The following is a 16,014-nucleotide window of genomic DNA, read 5'->3' as shown; positions in this document are numbered from 1 at the left end:
CTGTGAACCTTAAGGTCAGCAGTTTGAGACTACCATGGTGGCACACAACCACCACCATCACCATATATGAAGATCCTAAGTGGTATAAGCAATTTATGATCAGCTGATAACGTGAAGGTTGGCTGTTTAAATCTACCCAGTAGTATAGCAGAAGAAAGTCCTGGTGATCTGCTTTCCTAAAGTCTAGAAAACCTTACTGAAAAGTTTTATGGTATAACACAAGGTGTTACCATGAGTTCAAACTGACTCAACTGCAACACATTTTGTCATTGTTATTGTTGTTTATAGTTTATATAATGCTTTTATACATTTACTTAGTGATTGAGGCTTGCTGCTCCTCTTTCTGGAATGTTCTGTCCTCCAATTTTCTCTTCTCCTGTTGAGATCTGAACACAGTGCCATTCTTTACTTGGTTCCCTTTATGTCGTCTTTACTTGGCTGATCGCTTTTTCTCAGTCACTCCTCCCTCCTTGAAATGATCTCGTTTATTTGTGTGTTTACTTGCTTGCTAGCTTTTTCCCCACACTAAAATGTCAGCCCCACATGGGCAGGAACGTGTGTTTTTTTATTTCTGCCTTTCTGACGTCTCAAACAGTGGCTGGCAGTTTAAAATCACTCTGGACCACTTGTCGTACTAATAGACGAAGGAATGATTTCCTTTGAGCCCCTTTAGTCCTCTAAAGTTGTTACTGATCTTTGCTTTGGATATGAGGAACCTGTGTCTCCATCAGATTAAACAGCTAGCTTAATATAATCTTGATGTGTGCGACAGAACCAGCACTCAAACCCAGGTCTTCTACCTCTGGTCTGGAATCGTCTACAGGAAGCAAAAGTGAACTTGGCTCAGGCCAGGTTCTCTAAAATAACTACCCTCTGAGAGATCATTAAAACCCAGTAGTTTGGAGTATGAAAGACCTGATAAAGACTTGAATCTGTTTCCTGAACTAGGAATTAAAAATCATCTACAAAATGAGTGTGCATGTACCAGCTGAAGCGCTTCCTATACCAGCTCACGGGTGGGTCGATCCCCCTCTGCCCTTTCACACCCACGGACCTGCTTCCATCCCTCCTTTTCCCTGGCCTTGGACCCTGATGGCCTCCGAACTCCTCAACCCGGAAGACTCCAACCCGACTCTCAACTTTGGGCAATTTCTGATGTTCTAATTCCTTAAATCATCCATGCTGACACGATCCTAATTTCTTTCAATATGTCTTTTTCCCACTCCTGGGAAATTCATGTCTGGTCTGGCATATGTCCCCATCTTCCTTTGTGAGAAGAGAGACAAGGAGAGAGACAGAAAAGCCTTTTAATATTTTTTAGCAATGTCTTCATGTTCTGTCAATAAATTACCTTTGCCAGCTTTTAGAGGCCCAGCGTTCCTGCGCTGACCTCTTGTTCCTTCTGTACTTGAAAAATGCCTTATTATTTATCTTAGCCTCTCTCATAATCTTTTCTTTCCTCACCTTTGCTTTGCTTATCATGTTTTTGCACTTTCTTAACTTTGTACTATAATTTCCCTAGCTGAGTTGCTGTTTGATTTTTCTTTTTTTTCCATATTTTCTCGCTTTCCTAGTTTTGATTACTTTCCTTACCCCTACCACATCCTTTCAGAGCTTGTAGCCTGCCTTATTTTCTACACTTTGTGTATTTGTTGCTAGGTAGCACTTATTTTCTTTGGGCAGCTTCTATTTATTTCTCTTCCATCAGTGGCTACTCATTCTAATCTCTGAGTGCTCTTGGATTTTCTTGGTAGAAGTTGGCTGTGTTTGTTCTTTCTAGAACTGCATGTCCTGCTAGGATTGTTGGAGTTGTAAGTTGTTGTCAAGTTGGCTCCAACTCATAGTGACCCTTTGCACCACAGTCGAGAGTGTTCTCCCATCATGTACCATCTTCAGCATGGTTGGTACGCTGGAGTCTATTGTGGTGACCATTGTTTTGAGTGCCGTCCAGGCCAGGATGGCCATCTTTCAGCACTGTATCAGACAGTATTTTGTCATGACCAATAGGATTTTATTGGCTTGTGTTCGGAAGTAAATTGCCAATTTTTCTTCTTAGTCTGTCTTACTCTGGAAGCTCTGCTGGAGTCTGTCCACCATTGCTGACCCACCAATGGCATAGCTTCCAGCACCATAGCAGTATGTAAACCATCACAATATGACAAACTGTCAGATAGGTGGTGGACCTTAATCCTGCTGGGTCCTACTTGGAATGGGCAGTTTCCCCTGACACTGGGCTGCAGGTCAGCTGGTCACTGAGTGCCATAGGAAGCCCAGTTTCCCCAGGTCAGACTGCCTCTGGGTTCAAGCAGAGTCCTGTCACAGTGGTGTCTGCTGTCGCTAACTGAACCCACACTTCTATGGAGTACTGCCCCAGATGCATCAATGAAGCTAAGCCATCTCTCTGTGCTCACTGAAAGACAGTGTCAGCTGTCAATGGTACTTTCTGGGCTCCTTAGCCAATCTCTCTCTTCTGGATGTCTCTGTACTCACTGGTTATTGCTGCCACTTAAGGAGCTCTGCTAGTGTAGTGGTTACGAGTCAGGCTACTAACCCCATGGTCAGCAGTTCAAATCTACCAGCTGTTCTGCAGGAGAAAGATGAGACTTTCTGCTCCCATAAAGATGTACAGCCTTGGAAACCCTATGCAGGATCGCTATGAATCGGAATCGACTCCACAACACACCACCACTGCCACCACCAAGCTGCGTATCGTCACATTCACTGGGCATCACCACATAGCTATTACCAGTCACCTGCATTGCCCAGCCCAAACTCTGCAGATCTCAACATGTCAAAGCCATGCTGCATTTGGAGAGAAACCTCTCTTCCCTTCAATATTATGCTCTGTCTACAGATACCAAGATGGTGGTGTCTTTTGTCACAAAGTCTTACAGACCTTTAGTGAAGCAGCGCTTTTTGTTTTTAATTGTAATTCTCTCTCCATTGTCCAGATTTTGCACACATATGATGAGGTGACTGAAAAACTTGTGACTTGGGTCAGGCATACCTTAGTCAGTCATCAAAGTGCCTTTTTTTATTTTTAAATTTTTTTTAGAGATCTTTTGCAGCAGATTTGTCCAATGCAATACATTGATTGATTTCTTGACTGCTACTTCTATGGACAAGGAGCTCTGGTAGCATAGTGGTTACAAATCGGGCTGTGAACCTTAAGGTCAGCAGTTTGAGACTACCAGCCGCTCCATAGGAGAAAGTGAGGCTTTCTGCTCCCGTAAAGATTTACACCTCAGAAACCCTGTACAGGGTCACTATGGGTCGGAACCAACTCGATAACACTTAACAACAACAACTTCTATGGACAGTGATTAAGTGCATTCAAGTTTCATTCTTATCTGAGAACTTAAATTTTACTATCAATAGAGATTGACAGTAAATTTTATCTTTATGAGCTTGGTGTTAAGGTCAAAACTAGCACGGCTGAGGCAGGTGTATGTGTATATGTGTGATGGTTGCACAGAGGAGGAGTCAGTAGTCCGTCCTGTAGGATTATGGGAGACTTCTTGCATGTACAGTGTTCCTATGAAAATTAACTAAGATACCCTCCTAGTTACAGCCTTCTTGTACAATTATTCTTTCATTAAGACAACCAGCATCATCAAGTCAGTTCCTACTTACAGTGACTCAACAGGACAAAGCTGAACTGACCCCAGCTTTTCAAGGCTTTCATGTTTACAGGAGCAGACTGCCCTGCCACATCTTTCTTCCTAGAGATCACCTGTCTTTTGGTTAGCAGCCATGCCCTAGCTCAAATGTCATCATCTCTCTGAAGCTTTCTTGGACAGCTTTCTACCCTGGGATCTTCCAAAACTCTGTTCATAGCCATTACATTGCAGTGAGATTTATCTGTTCCTATTTCGTTCCCCAGACCACAACAGAAATGCGTCCCAGTGCCTAATCCCCAGAATGTGCTTGCAGTGGGTTAAATGGTGCCCACCACCTCAAGCATCATGTCTACCACAACTTCAGAATGTGCCTTCTTCAAGAAAGATGTAATTGGGTCAGTTAAGGTGAGATTATACTGCACTAGCTGTTGTTGTTATTGATGTGAGATGGATTCCAACTCATAATACAGGGCTTCTGAGAGTGGATGGTGGGTTTGAACAGACGACATTGCAGTTACCGTGACTGGTGTCCTTGTAAGAAAAGGAGAGAACACACAAAGAAGAAGGACATGTGAAGACCAAGGCAAAAATTGAAATGATGTCGCTACTAGTCATGGGAAGCCCATGATTTCTGAAGCCCCTGGAAGCTCGGAAGGAGACATGGATTGTGTCTCCTCCCACCCCAAGTCTCCAAAAGGAAATAACCCTGTTGATGCCTGGAATTCACACTTCTGGCCTCCTGAACAATGACAGTGCAAATCTACACTTTATAGTTTGCAGCAACTTGTCAAAGTGGCCTTAGGAAACCAATACTAAAAAAAAAAAAAAATCACCAGGAGCATGGCAACCTGGTGAATGCAAAGTAAAACTAAATTTCACAGACTTTTCAAGCCTATGACATTTTAGAATCAGATCACCAGGCCTTTGTTCTGAGGTTCCTTTGGATGGATTTGAACCTCCAACCTTTCATTAAGTAATTGAGCACTTAACTCACTGCGCCTTTTGTGGTTCCAGAGGCCAATGCAGTGTTCAGCAAATGTGGCATTGCCTCAGAGGCTCTGAGTGGGTTCTGGAAGCCCTGCCATTCAGTACACACTGCTACCTACAGCTCAATCGCCCAGCCATTGAGGGCCTCTGAGTTTATGCTGACTTTGCTAAGCTATTCTTTTCCTCCACACTTCCTGGTGTCTGGGTTTGCTTGCTGGCTGGGCTCCTCCTGCTTGGTGCAAACCTCACTACCTTTGGCTTGGTGACAATTGCAAGACAACCCTCAATGGGCAGGGTACATGCTGCTTCCCGGGGTTCTAGAACACTTTGCTACATTTCAGCTCCTCTTAATGGCTTTTGTGTGGTTGCCTGGGGCCTGTGATACCTGTGTGTCTGCCTACGACAGCATCCTGCCCAGCCATCTGTTTATTTTGGCGCCATCTCTTCTTTATGCTCCCACTTAGAAGAGACAGTAAAGAGTCGCTACTACCTTTAATAGCCAGAAGCCTTCACTTCTTGGTCCATTGTAGGAAAACAGTCTTCAGATCCGTAACCTCTCTCTTCCATGGCAGAGAACATCTGTGTCTGTTTGCTTCGGAAAAGCACCACCAGCAACAAAAACGCCTCTTGTTCTGTTTAGACCGTTTTTCCTTTATGGATTGCAGGACCCCTTAGCAAACCCACCAGGTTCTCCTGCAGTACCCATCGAGTCCACACTGCTCCCTCATACCCTGTCAGTTTGGGGCAAGGGGCCGCCAGTGCAGGGTCTCACAGCCCTGGGGTTCTTACAGTCTTTATTTCTGGTTCTCAAATGCAGGACTGTTTTACAAGAGGCACTTCGGCCAGTACACCTGATGGTCTAACCTCAGTACTGACAGGTGTAGGACCCCTAGGCTGAGCCACGGGCTTGAACTCATTAGGATTTATTGCCTTTGCTTCTCCAGCTTTCACTTTTCTAACCTCTAGACTTGGGATCAGGGAGTCCTGGTGTGGCGCTGTGGGCTAATGCACTGGACTGAAAGGTCAGTTTGAACCGCAAGGTCGGCAGTTCAAGCTCATCAGCCACTCCTCAGAAACCCTATACAGGGTTGCTACGAGTCAAAACCGACTCAACAGCACTTAACAACAGACTCGGATTTAGCCTCTAGAGTTTCAACATGGGCTCCCTGAATCCTAGTGTAGATGGGTGTGTTTGACTTTTTTTTTATGTAGATTTTGTGACCTTTGTGTTCCTTGGTCTGGAAATGAAGTCAGAACTTTTGACTAAAAATCTGCCTGATGGTTTTAAGTGCCCAGACGACTTCTGTTCCCTGTGGGAACGAATACATGATGCCTGTTCAGGTACAAGTCTGCTACGGATGGGCCCTTTTTGGGAAGGCCTCTCCTCGTTTGTATTATAGACACAGCAATGTGACTCATATGCCAAGATTCTCTTCAATTGTCCCCTTGGCCTTTGCTGGAGGACAGAGCAAGGAAGGAGAAAGGATGCTGGTCAGTCGAGGCCAAGGCAGTGAATAATGAGCAAGGGAGGAACTTGCCAGATTTAGCCTGTCCCTCTCTGTGGCTGACTTCTTCCCTTGTTCAGGAGATCTCAGCACATCAAAATACTAGATAAGACAAAATACTTCAATCTAGGGACCAAATGACACATCTTCAAGCTAAGTTATCACTGAAGGTAATACCTGTGTCTGGCCATAAATTACCTCCCAAAGTTATTCTAAAATAAAATCCTGATGTTGCGATTTGGGCATCCTAGACGTATGCATAATAAAACAGAAAGAGCACTTAACTGGGAGTCACAAGCCTCAGTTTCTAGTGGGAGACTTGTTACTAATGATGCCACTTTGGGCAAATCATTCTATTTCTCTGGCTTCATTAGTGACCTTTGCGAGAGCAGTTTTAGTAGAAAAGCTGACATCCTAATTACCAAATCCATAGGCTAATTTTCATTCCTCATCCGACTTGACAACTCCATTGCATTTGGCTGTGTTTTCCTTCTCAAAACTGTCCCTGCCCTGAGCGTCTGAGACTCACCCATTGCTTTCTCTTGTTCTCTAACTCCTCCTGTTCCCCCTTCTACTGCCTGTCTGTTTTCTACTTCTGTCCTCCAGAATTTCCCCTTTGCTTTTCATCCAACTTCCAACTTGGAAGTGATTCCACCACCATCTCCTTGCTGATAGCTCCCATATCTGGACTTCAGAACTCAGTCATCTTTTGTTCCGAATGCCTGTCTGCATTTCCGGCCATCTACACGCTAGCCCTTCCAATAGTGTAGGAAGTTCCTCCAAGGCATTCTGCCCCAAACTGAGTTCATCGTCTTCTTGGTGTGGTCTATATTTGTTTGTTAAGGTTGTCATAACAAAACAACAGAAAAGTATTGTCTCATGGTTTTGGAGACTGGGAGTGTGAGTTCAGGGTGTCTGCCTGGTTAATTCCTCCTGTAGCTGTGGGGACAGGGAATCTGTTCCATGCCTGTCTCTGAGCTTCTGGTATGTGTCCCTTATCTCGTAGCTGCAGTATCCCATGGCATCCTGTCTCTGTCTCCCCACATCTGTGTCTCCTCTCCTCCTGTTGAAGGACACCATCTTCCTCCAATATGACTTCACATGAACCTAACTGATAATATCTTCCAATACCATATTTCCAAAGAGAAGTTCACAGGTTCAGGGCTTAGAACATCAACTGATCTTTTCATAATCAAATTTGTCCTACTAGTCCCCTCAAAACTGTTACGCCTATTCAGCTATCTGTATTTGATTTGTTCTCTGGATTTTAATTGGCTTTCATTCTTTGCTCTCCCTAAAAATATGTTTCTGCTATGTCTATTTGAGAAATGGCTCTTAAATCTTCAAGCTACTGCTGCTGTTACCATTTAAGATCTCCGAGTCACTGTCACTTGAATCTTTGTTATTTGGTACCAACCTGATGTAACAGAAAGCTGAACTAACAATGACTTAACCAAATAGATGAGTATTTTGTTGTTGTTATTGCTTTTTCTCACTCAAAAATATCCAGATACAGAAGATTCAGAACAAATATGGCAGCCCATGATTCCTCGAAGGGGCCAAGTGCCTCCCTCTTTTCATTCAGCCATCCTGGATATGTGGCTATCATTTCCAGCTTGTTACCTCATGGTCACAAAATGGTTGTGCCTTTCCCACATCCATACACCAGGCAAGAGGAGTAATGTCAGAAGGCAAATGCCTACAGAGTCTGCGCCCATTCAAAGACCTCTCCTGGAGAATCCATGCAGGTCAGAGTAGAAATATGCTTCATAAGGATTCAATTTCCCATAAGTAAATCACCAGACTTGTGTCTTCCTAGGTGTCCCTGGACGGACTTGAACCTCCAACCTTTTGGTTACACTGAAATGCATTAACTATTTGTATCACCCAGGAACACAGTAGGGCTCAGCACCCACGTGTTGAATTCATGAAGTCAACCCTCTCCCTTTCTAACTTGCCTTTTTCCTACTTACCATTTTGGGCTCAATTTAAATGCTAACCCCCCTATGAAGTCTTTCTGTAACCACTCCCACCTCACCTTCCACTAAAGATGCATTAGACACTGATCCTTTGGACTCCCATGAGTCCTGGTGTGGCGCCGTAGGTTAATGGGCCAGACTGTAAACCTGTTTGAACTGCAAGGTTGGCAGTTCAAGCTCACCAGTCACTCCTCAGAAACCCTATACAGGGTTACTATGGGTTGGAACTGACTTGACGGCACTTAACAACAACAACATACCTATATTTTGAAGTCCTGCTGTGATGCTGCATGTTAATGCACTGGACTGCAAGGTCAATTTGAACTGCAAGGTCGGAGGTTCAAGTTCACCAACCGCTCCTGGGAAACCCTATGCAGTGTCGCTGTGAGTCGAAACCAACTCAAGGGCACTTGACAACAACAAAATACCTGAATTTTGTTTTTCTTTGGCAGAATTGTCTACTAGACTGCGAGCTTCAGGTGTCACGTCAAGGGTGGGAGTGTTGTCCAGTCCCCCTCTCACAGAAGTGTTCTGAGCAGCTAGCATGATCTGTTATGTAGAGAAGGTACTTCACAAACACCTGTGGACTTAGTGCACCAGTGTGTGGTTGAGCAGAATGTGCAGTGATCTTATGGTATTCCTTGGTGAGATTTTATCATTTAATTTCTCTTCTTTTTTTGTGTGATAAGTTTGATTGTTTTCTCCACTAAATTCCTGCTTTCAATATTACAGTGCCAAAAAAGAAAGGAAAAAAAAAGAGAGAAAGGGATTTCCATGAATTGTGCTTTCAACTGGTTATCATTATTTAAATTTTGGTTTTATCTTTTGGGTAACTAAAGCCTATGATTTAAACTTTCTCTAGATGATGATTTCTATGGGGAAATATTGAATGAATCAGGAATTATCAAAAGAAGATGAAAGAAATACACAGAGCCACTGTACTAAGAACAATGGGTCAACATTCAACCACTTCACGAGGTAGAAAATGAACAGGGACCAATGATACAGAAAGATGTCTAAGGAGCACTGAATGCATTGGCAAAAAGCAAAGACCCAGAATTAATGGAATGCCAACTGAGATGCTTCAACAAACGGATGCAAGACTGGAAGTATTCACTTTTCTAGGTAACTGACTGAAAGACATCATTTTTTGTGCCCATTCAAAAGAAAGACTGATCCAACAGAATGCATAAATTGTAAACCATAGCATACCTAAGTAAATTTTAGTTGAAGATAATTCAAAAAACGGTTGCAGTTGTACATCAACAGATTTGGAAGAGATGGTACGAGAGATAGCACTGCTGAGGTTAGATGGTCCTTGACTGCCAACAGAGAAGACCATAAAGATGACCATCTGTATTTTATTGACTATGCAACAATATGGGACTACATGGATTATAACAAATGATGGATAACTTTAGGGAAGAATAGGAAAACCAGAATACTTAATTGTGAAAATCACGTACACAGTCAAAGAGGTAGTCATTTGAACAGAACTAGGAAATACTGAATGCTTATAATCAGAAAGACTCATTAACAACCTGAGATATGCAGATGATACAACCTTGATTCCTGAAAGTGAAGAGGACTTAAAATACTGACTGATGAAAGTAGAAAAACACACATAGCCTTCGCTATGGGTTGTACCTCAATGTAAAGAAAACAAAAGTCCTCACCACTGACCCAATAAACAACATCCATATAAATGGAGAAAAGACTGAAGTTGTCAAAGGCTTCATTTTGCTCATATCAGCTATCAACACTCATGGAAGCAACAATCGAAAAATCAAACAACGTATTGCATTAGGCAAATCTGCTGCACAAGACCTCTTTTAAAAGATGTCAGTTTGAGGATGAAGGTGTGTCTGACCCAAGCCATGCTATTTTCAATAACCTCGTATGCATGTGAAAGTTGGACAGTGAATAAGGAAGACCATAGAAAAATTGATGCATTTGAGTTACAGTGTTGGAGGAGAATATTAAAGGTACCATGGGCTGATAAAAGAACAAACAGATCTGTGTTGGAAGAAGTACAGCCAGAGTGCTCCTTGGAAGCCAGGATGGCCAGACTTTCTTTGTCTGTCATACTTTGGACATACCCTCAGGAGGGACCAGTCACTGGGAAGGGATATCTTGTTTAGTAAAGTGGAGAACTGGATAAACAGAGGAAGACCCCCTCACCCAATGAAATGGATTGGCATTGTGGTGGCAGTGAAGGGTTCAGGAGTAGCGACGATTGTGAGGTTGGTCCAGGAACTGGCAGTGCTTGGTTCTGTTCTGCATAGAGTTGCTATGAGTTGGTACCAACTTGATGGTACCTAACAACAACAATCAGGAAAGGTGTACATCAGGGTTTTGTCTTCTTGTCATACTTATTCAACCGGTATGCTGAGCAAATAATTAGAGAAACTAGACTATATGAAGAAGAACACCACATCAGGATTAGAGGAAGGCTCATTAACAACTTGTGATATGCAGATGACACAACCATGCTTGTTAACAGTGAAGAGGATTTGAAGCACTTTCTTAAGAAGATAAAAGACTACAACTTTCAATATGAATTACATCTCAACACAAAGAAAACAAACTCCAAACAACTACACCCATAAGCACATCATGATAAATGGAGAGAGTATTAAAGTTGTCGAGGATTTTACTTGACTTTGATTCATAATCAATGGCCATGAAAGCAGTAGTCAAAAAATTCCAGTGACATATTGTATTGGAAAAATCTGTTGCTAAAGAGTTCTTTAAATTGTTAAAAAGCAAAGATGTGGACTTTGAGGACTAAGAATCCCATGACCAAAGCCATGATATTTTCAACACCTTATATGCATGCAAAAACTAACCAAGGAATAAGGAAGACTGACGAAGGATTGATGACTTTGAATTATGGTTGTTTTTGTGTGTGTGTGTGTTGATTTTGTTTGCATTTTTATTGTGAATTATGTGATAGTTTACATGGGAGAACATTAGCTTTACATTCACCCTATCATATTTTGTTTCATTGCAATGATTACAATCCCCTCCATGCATCATCAAACAACCAAAGGGTACACCCCACAAACCTGTCCCCTGGTTGCCAGCACACAGCCCCTCTCCCTCTCTGAGTCCAGAATCCCCAGTCATCATCTCTGCCTCCATCTCTGGCATCACTGCTTCTCTGGGTAGGGTCCTGCACTCTGCTCCTCTCCCTTGATGGTCTCAGGGACCTCTGCTCCTGGACTGCAAAATCAACCACCACCCTCCTTTTGTTAAAAAAATGTCTACCTTTACATTTTCAACACTCACAGTCAGTCCTGATAGCAATTATTCACTATTGTACCACAAGAGTCTTATCTCCATCCCCTTTTATCCGCCCGGTCCCGACAGATTGGAAACCACTCAGTGAAAATTCTGCCTTTCCCCATACCTTCTAGAACTAGGCTCCCTCTTGCAAGCTTGTAAGCCAGTCACTTCTTGCCTTTGTAGTCCCCCTCCCCCATTTTAGATAAAAAATGTCTAAGTTGCCCATCCCTGTCAACTCTGTGTACCAAGGGGGTGGGAATGATCCTTGCTGTTAAGATTTGTTCCCACTTTTGAGCTACTACATCCATAAGTATAGGTCAAGTTCACCAAATTGCAGCAGATTACTCTTTTTTCCTCTTCTTTCTTCTTCTAGCCGAGTTCTGATCATCCAGTCATTGCAGTCAAGTGGCTACTATCTGCACGTATGGGTGTTCTTGTGCATCTGCCCTCACTTCATATCAGCTGGATGCTTCACTTTCTGCTCTAGTCCTCTGTGGCCATTTCACTGTCTCTAGGCCCAGGAGTCCCTGGGTCTTGCCATACTGTTGTCCAGCCAGTTCTCAATCCGGGTTCACAGGAGTCTATTGAAAGTGGCCAGTCTTAGCTCAGAATGTCATTGCTGTTTTTCTCCCTCTTCCCCTTATCGGTGACCAACATGGTCACCAGTCAGACCACATGCCTGCTTGTGTATTCCCCTTGAGTCTTAGTCTTGGAAGGAGGTTTACTCTGAGGGGACCTGACCACTTACTTGGATGGCTCCCAGACGAACAACTTGCTTGTTCTTGTAGTAGTCAATCGGACCACCATTATTGTTTTTCATTTTTTCCTGCAAGTTTTTCTTTCAAGAAATAGCTTCTGTTCTTCTAATCACTCCAAGTTGGTCTGCTTGTGCTTTCAAGTGGAAATTTCCCACCTCAGAAGATTCTGATGCGGTTCAGGATTCCACCTATGGTTTTATGCAATGCAAAACTCCTAAGGAAGCCTCCTTCCCTGAGCAAGTTCTAGCCCCATTTAAGGTATTCCAATCAGTTACAGCCTAAAGATGACTAACACGCTTTCTATGGTGATATTTCTGGCTATTCCTTTCTCTCCCCCTCAAGTGTCCATTTTACAATGGTAGGCAAGGGAAACCAAGATTCAAAAGACAGCCAAGCATCTTAACATTATTTCCCCTCTTTTACCCATTCCAACCATGCCTCAATCCTTGTATCCCAGAGCCCTGTTGTTCCAAGTTTGTACATACATCATTATTTACCTCTGTCCCACTTGGTCCTTGCAAACCTGCCTAACTGTTCTCCCATCTGCCTTGTTCTTCCTTTCCCCTACTCTTTCTAGTGTATTGCCCACAAGCACCAAAGCTATTCTGTGTCTATTATCTACCATGTGGTCTACCTTTCCCTCCCTCCCCTCAACTCACCCCATATATCCTGGTAAGCAGCAAATAATTTTTCCCCCTTTTAATGTGGGTTCTTTTTTTAATCTTTTACAGTAATGGTCCTATGCAGTATTTCTCCTTTTGTGACTGACTGATTTCACTCAGCATAATGTCCTCAAGGCTCATCCGTGTGAATTATGGTTTTGATGAAGAATATTGAATATGCCATCAAGAAGAATAAAAGCAAAATTTGTCTTGGAAGAAGTATAGTCAGAATGCTCCTTAAAGTAGAGGAATTCAAGATTTTGTCTCATGTACTTTGGACATGTTAGCAATAGGAACTAGTCCCTGGAAAAGAAGGTCATGCTTGCTAAAATGGGAGGTCAGTGAAAACAAGGAAGACCTTCAAGGAGATGGGCTGACATTATAGCTGCAACAATGGACTCAACTATCAGTGATTGTGATGAGGATGATGCACGACCAGGTTGGGCTTCTTTCTGACATACATATGGCCACTGTGAGTCTGTACTGACTTAGCAGCACCTAACAACAACACCATCTAGCTGAGCACAGGGGTCAGGTGCCCGTTCAACCGCTCATATTTCCAGAAAGCACTTTGTGGTGTCAACACATATTACTTGTCACATTGCAATGAGCTTGAAAAGGAGTCTGATCTCTGCTGTTAGATTGTTGTCATGTGTCAAATCAAACAGCCCAGGGAGAATGACAACAACACAAGGAAGCGTGCACATGAGCTATGGTCAGACAGCGTCCGAAGATAAACATACTGTGTAGACTGGGAAGGGAAAGGTCAGAAAACAATTGTTACCTCAGACACCGCAAGGCTTCTTGACTTTCATTTCCTTGCCACTTTGAGCCTTCGATTTTATCAGCATGTGCAAATACACATCTTTCTTCCAACTAACCCTCCCTCTAACTCGCCCACAAATCTGGTAGAATCCTAGTTTGAGTCGACGGACCTGTCATTGGGGAAGCAGGGTGGGAACTGGGTTGCCCTCACATCAAAGCTGAGGAGACAAGAAAGGTATGATGGTTCTGTGTATTGCTACCCACTATCTCGTGCGAAACAAAAGCTCAGAGAAAATGTGAAAACAGAACTGGATGCAAGGAGGAAGCATTCACTCCAGGGAATATGAACTTTTCATGAAGTAAGGCTGGGTTAATCACTGCTGGTGGTAGGGGCTTCTGAACTTTCTTTTCTTTTTTTAAGTTAACTAAAAAATCCTAAATGACTACTAGTTGTTTCATATTAAAGAAGGGATAAGCACAAGCTAATCTCCTCACTTAAAGATGCCCGCATACTAGAACTTGGTTTCTGGATAGGCAGATGTAGCTCAACTTGGTGTCGCTGAGCACATTCGAAGTCTACTTCCATGACACCTTCCTCAAATCCTCAATGGCTGATCTTTTGCTGTGACAGACAGCAGCTCACCACGTTCACCACACTAGACAAGGATTAGAGGAGTAAAGTTAGTCGTGTATGTAAATTGTAATCTCGTTGGCTCATTGTATGTGCTCATTTAGGCATTTTAACAGTGTGCGATGCTACCCTCTCTGCAGGACTAATAAGCATTAGCTATAATGAGGTCAGTCAGTCAGTCAGGCATTATCAGGGGATTTAATTGGGACATGGGTCTCTGCTGAAGTGAAAATTAATAACTTTTGTCAATGTTCTGGTGAAATGTTCTGTCTTATTAAACTATGAGGGTCAATTAGAAAGCATTATGTAATAAAGTCCCCAGCAGCAGAACTCAAATTGAGTTATACCACACTCATTATCCCAGGGCGAATGCATTTGAAAATGGAAAACCAAAGTGCCATATGGAGGACTCGGGTCAGATTTACAAGCATCGCATGTGAAGGCTTGAACAAGAAGGAAACAATTAAACGTAATACCGAAATAAATCAGCACGCTGAGCTACGCAGGGCCGGGAGCCTGGGACCGGCTGCGGCCCTGTGGCGGTGACACTGCCAAGTGGCCAGCTCTGGGAGGCTTGTTTGGACTGTGTCAGGCAGCGCCATCCCTGCAAATCACTGTGAGTGCTGAGAATCTGGGGCACACCTGGAAGGTTCAGGCCTGCACACTGTCTCATATAAATAACTCTTTATTGTGTGGCTATTAAGACGAGAGATTGCTTTTATTAAAGTGCAAGTTATTGTGGTACAGCAAATTAAAGAATTTTTAAAGCGTACTAAACCGCCACCGATATTCCCCGCTCGGTCATGTTTTATAGTACTTTAAACGGGCAATCTATTGTTAGAGGGAGATAAAGTTTGTGCCAGGATTGGGGTCTGACAAAGAAATGTCCAGGCACGTCTTCTAGTCTGAAGGACTCGGGAAAATGAAGGAATGCTGTGGGGGATATTGACCTGGATCAAGATGTAGAGGTGGGAGGAAGGGAGGAAGGGAAGTGTCTTCTGAAAGATGAGGGCAGGTGGTTCTTGATGGTTCCATTCTTGTCCACCCAAAAAGGAGTACTGGTATGATGCTGTAGGGTAAGCACCAGACAGATAACTACAAGGTTGGAGGTTCAAATCCACCAGCCACTCCTCAGAAACCCTTTACAGGGTCACTATGAGTCAGAACTGACTCGACGGCACTTAACAACAACAACCAGAAAAAGATTCTTAAAGCAGCTCTTCAGCTAAAACAGTTTGGAAATGAAAGAAGGAAACAGGGAAGAAAGAAAAAGAAAAGGAGGAGATAGAGAGGGGAAAGAGATGGAAAGATCTATCGCAGCCCATTAATAAAAGACTCAGCTTTCTTGAACCCTGGTGGAGCATCAGTTAAAGCCCTTGGCTGCTAACTGAAAGGTTGGTGGTTTGAACTCATTGAGCTGCTCTGTGGATAAAGATTACAGTCAAGAAAAGCTGTTGGAGTAACTATTCTGAGCTCACTCCCCTGTGCCAAGAAATCTGGGGTCTCTATGACTTGGAATGGACTCAATGATACCCAATAACAATAACAACCCAGAGACTGCTACATTCTGAAAAGACCTAGGCAAACATAATGGTTTATAATGGAGGTGCCCATCCTAAAGTCAAATCAGCTTCATCACCAACCTTTTACTCTCTGGCTACCTGGGAGCCACCATATGAGTCATATATAGTAATGGTAGATCTCTTAACATGCGTTTGGTACAAAGCACCTTAGGAATCTGTTGTCTAAATCCTCCGTTACTCTCTCAGTAACAGAATGGGGATGATGTGACAGATATTTTAGCTCTCACTTCAAGGTG

Source organism: Chrysochloris asiatica, unplaced genomic scaffold, assembly GCF_000296735.1.
Source record: "Chrysochloris asiatica unplaced genomic scaffold, ChrAsi1.0 scaffold00065, whole genome shotgun sequence".
Classification (NCBI taxonomy): Eukaryota; Metazoa; Chordata; class Mammalia; order Afrosoricida; family Chrysochloridae; genus Chrysochloris; species Chrysochloris asiatica.
Note: the sequence above shows the minus strand (reverse complement) of the source record.